At 37.0% G+C, this 4,614-nt stretch overlaps 1 pseudogene; it reads left to right on the top strand.

Moving 5' to 3' along the window:
- The first annotated feature begins 1,369 nt into the window (after window positions 1–1,369).
- Window positions 1,370–1,675, top strand: LOC139002142 (alpha-ketoglutarate dehydrogenase component 4 pseudogene; annotated as a pseudogene).
- Window positions 1,676–4,614: the final 2,939 nt, after the last annotated feature.

Raw genomic sequence — 4,614 nt, 5'->3', positions numbered from 1 at the left:
GGGAGCATGTGAGTACCACATTTACCTATGCCACCATCTGGACTAGAACCCCAAAGATTTCTTTTTTTAATATATTTTATTGATTTCAGAGAGGGAAGGAGAGGGAGAGAGAGATAGAAACATTAATGATGAGAATCATTGATCGGCTGCCTCCTGCATGCCCCACACTGGGGATCAAGCCCACATCCCAGGCATATGCCCTGACCAGGAATTAAACCTCAACTTCCTGGTTCATAGGTCAATGCTCAACCACTGAGCCACTCCAGCTAGGCTACAACCTCAAAGATTTCTTAAGAGGCAATAAGGAAACACCAACAATAAAATGAATGTGTGTGTTCACCTGTACATCTATATTAGGATTTAAAACTTCTGTTTATTAAAAGGCACCATTAAAATGCAAAATGTAACCTACACATTACAAAAAAACATTAACAATATGTATGTCCGTCAAAGGGTTTCCATCCAAAATATATAAAACTCCTATATATGAGAAAAAAACTTAAGAAAATTGAGCAAAAGACATAACATATTTTTCACAAAAGAGGATATCTAAGAAAATAAACCTATGAAAACATATTTTTCAATTTTATTATTTAGTGAGAAAATACAGAATAAAACCATAATATTCCTGTATATATTAATAAAAATGGCAAAATTGGCTGGCGTGGCTCAGGTTGAGCATCGACCTATGAACCAGGAGGTCAAGGTTCGAGTCCCAGTCATGACACATGCCCAAGTTGTGGGCTCATTTCCCAGTAGGGGGTGTGCAGGAGGCAGTCATTCAATGATTCTCTCTCATCATTGGTGTTTCTATTTTTCTCTCCCCCTTTCCTCTCTGAAAGCAATACAAATATATTAAAAATAAAAAGAATGGCAAAATTGAAAATGACCTAAATAAATTGTTGATGGGAATGTGGAGCAGTCAAAACCTAACTCTCATACACTGCTGATGGTAGTGCAAATTGATTTACCGATATAGAAAAATTGGCTGGCAATATCTTTGAAAAGTGAACATAGGTTGATCCTATGATCTAACAATTCAACTCCTTGGCATATATGCAACAGAAACACATACATCTGTTCACCAGATGATACATACAAGAATGTTTATAGCAGCACTATTCATAATCTCTCAATACTGGAATCTACCCAAATATCCAACAATATAGTGAATAAAGTAATTGTGGCATATTCCAAATAATATTTTGTGCAGCAGCTATAATAAAGAAACTAAAAATGCACATAATAAAATAGCTAAAACTAATAAATATAGAGCAAAAGAGGTCAGAAATAAAGTACATACTATATGACTTGATTTATATGAAATGCAAAAACAAGAAAAAAAGAATATATGTTGTTTGGGGTCTTGATGGGCAACAAGATGGTATTGACTCACAGGGTCATCGGGTAAAGTCGGCCCCATACTCCATTAATAATGCTCCCTGACAGAGGAGATAATCCTAAACCCAATGTGTCAGAAGTTTTGAGCTCAGCAGGACCATCTCACTCTTCTTCAACTTCACAGCAGTCTAAGGGAAGTAAATCACCAGACTGGCTGATGCATCAGGGTCCTCCTGACACCGCAGAAATAATAAACACATTGCCTCAGAAATACAGAAGGAAACTTGTGTCTCAAGAATAAATTGAATTTATCCAACCTGGAAGTCCAGAATAAGCAGTGACAATGTGGCTGCTGTTTGTTATCAGACAAAAGAATAATCTTTGCAATAAAGGACTTCCAAAATTACAAGTGAGAAATTGTATATTAAATTTTAATTAATATTCTGTAAAAAACATACTAAATTTAGATGGACACTTGTATCTTCTCATTCATGTCTATTAGTCAGCTTCTCCACAACCTTACCTAATTGTTTATATACTTTATGCTTATTAAAGTACACATTTAAAAATAGAATCTATGGTGTTAAAAGTTAGGTTAATGTTTATTTTTTATGGTAGTGACTGAGGAAGAGCTTTGGGGGATTCTGTTGTGCTGGTGATATAATATTTCTTGATCTGCATGTTCTACTATGGTTTGCAGGGTGGGACAAAAGTAACTTTACAGTTATTTGTATGGAAAATAATACAATAGTTAATAAATAATAATACAAGAATAAACTCTGTGTTTTACGTACAACTATAAGCCTACTTTTGCCCACTCTGTATTCACGTAGCAAAATATTAATGAACTGTATACTTAGTTTTATTTTTCTATATATATGTGTTATATTTCAATAAAAACTTCAAAAATTTTCCTTTAATGTCATTGTTTTTATGGCATTAGTTTCACCCACATAAATTACTAACAAGTAGATGTGGTCAAAGCAAGGATGCATTTTTAGTGATCTTTAGCACTCTTTTTAATTTTGACATTTAAGTAACTTTCTTTCATCTTACCATATTTTAGTCATTATTCAAATGTATAGAAATAATTTATCTTCAAATATTAAATAAACATGAAGACATGCTCATAAGCAAGATTATAAATCCAAGTGATGCACACATACATCTTCATTCATCATTCCTTTCCTCTCTGTGAGCCTCGTGTTGTGTGCTTTTCATTCTGTAAAGGTCATGATAGCTCATAAACACTCTCCCTGATGAGAAATTAAATTCATTTTCCAAAAGCAAGGAACTGTCCTTTACATAGTTTGAAGAACCTGAAATAGTCACTCCCATTGAGGCAGACAGTAGAATGGTGGTTGTCAGGGGTTGTGGGGAGAGGGAAATAGAAAGGCACAAGTTTTGTCAAAAGGAACAAAGTTTCAGTCATGCAAGATAAATATTTCCTAGAGATCTTCTCTATAACATAGAGCCTCTATAGTTAACAATACCTTAATGTATATTTAAACATTTGCCAAGCAGGTAAATCTTATATGAAGTGTTCTTATCAGATACTAGTACATACATACATACATACATACATACATAAACAGGGCAGGAAGAAACTTTTGAAAGTGATATATATGCTTAGGGTAGGGATTTTGGTGACAGTTTCAGAGGTTTATACCCATCTCCAAACTCAACAAGCTGTATACATTAAATACACAATTTTTTATATGTCAATCATATCTCAATGAAGTGATTTTAAGAGAATTCACAATGAAAATACTGATAAATTTAGCTAGATATTTACAGAACATAAAATTTTTTAAAGATAAATAAATAACACTTAAAAGAAAATAATAAGAAATTTCATTAAAAATAAAAGAAAATGCCAATTAAAGAAAATCATGTATATAATACACGAGAGAAACATCGACTTATTGTTCTACTTATTTATGCATTTATTGGTTGATTCTTGCATGTGTCCTGACCAAGGATAAAACCTGCAACCTTTGCAAGTCAGGACTCTCTAATAAATTTAGTTATCCAGATAGGATTACTTACATTCTTTGATGATATTTAATGCTGGCAATATTTTTTTTATTTTTTTGGAACTCATAGCAACTAGACAATCACTTGATAATATGCATCAGAATATAAGTATATTCACATTCTTTGGGTTAGCATTCCTACTAAAAATCTAGCTTACAATGTAGACTTTCTTTTTTCTTTTATTTAAATATATTTTTATTGATTTCAGAGAGGAAAGGAGAGGGAGAGAGAGATAGAATCATCAACGATTGATCAGCTGCCTCCTGGACATGCCCTACTGAGGATGGAGCCTGCAATAAAGGCATGTGCCCTGACTAAGAATTAAAACATGACTTCTTGGTTCATAAGTCGACACTCAACCACTGAGCCACACCAGCTGGACCTTTATTCTTATTTTTAAATTTATTGTTGACACTATTACAGATAGGCCCCATTCCCAAACCCCCTTACTTACCTCCACCCAGCCCCCACCACCCTCCCTCTGTCTGGCTATCACCACACTGTTGTTTGAGTATATTGGCTATGCATATATATGTTATTTTGTTTTAACTTATCTTTATTGTTGAAAGTATTACAGATGTTCTTTTTTCCTCCATTGACCCCCTCCTCCCTACTCCTGTCCCCTCCCCAGGGGCCACATTATTATCTGTGTCCATGGGTTATGCATATGCTATCTAATAATAAAGTAATATGTAAATTAACCATCACTCAGCAACAAAGATGGTGGCGTCCATAGTGGCCGGGGCGGAACATTGGCGGCTTTGCCCTGGCAACTCTAGCCCAGCATTCAGCCTGGCTGTGTGGAGGGAAGGGAAGGGAGGTGCCTCGGGCCAGAGTTCATGCCCCAGACTTGCCAAAGAAGGGGAGGGGCCTGGGGCCAGAGTCCCTGGTGAGGAATGCTGGGCTCGTTGTGACATGTTCAGCATTAGAAGTTATTTACTAACCATCAGTAAGTAAATAACTTCTAAAGCTGAACATGTGTGCTTGGCCAGGTGAAAGAGGGGAGGGGAGGGGCCTTGGGCCAGAGTCTGTGCCCCAGCCGCATGGAGGGAGGAGAGGGCAGGGGCCTCAGGCCGGAGTCCGAGGCGAGGGATGCTGGGCTCATGGCAATGTGAGCCCAGCATCCGTGCCCAGGCAGAGGGAGGGAAGAGGAGGGGCCTCGGGCCAGAGTCCGAGGCGAGGGATGCTGGCATCATTGCAGGCTGGGCTGAGGTACCGTCCCTTCTCCCCACCCCT

Source organism: Myotis yumanensis, unplaced genomic scaffold (genome assembly GCF_028538775.1).
Source record: "Myotis yumanensis isolate MYYU_CA2020_CCGP unplaced genomic scaffold, mMyoYum1.0.hap1 SCAF_2, whole genome shotgun sequence".
NCBI lineage: Eukaryota > Metazoa > Chordata > Mammalia > Chiroptera > Vespertilionidae > Myotis > Myotis yumanensis.
The sequence above is the reverse complement of the archived record's forward strand: the minus strand, read 5'-3'. Positions and strand labels throughout refer to the sequence as shown.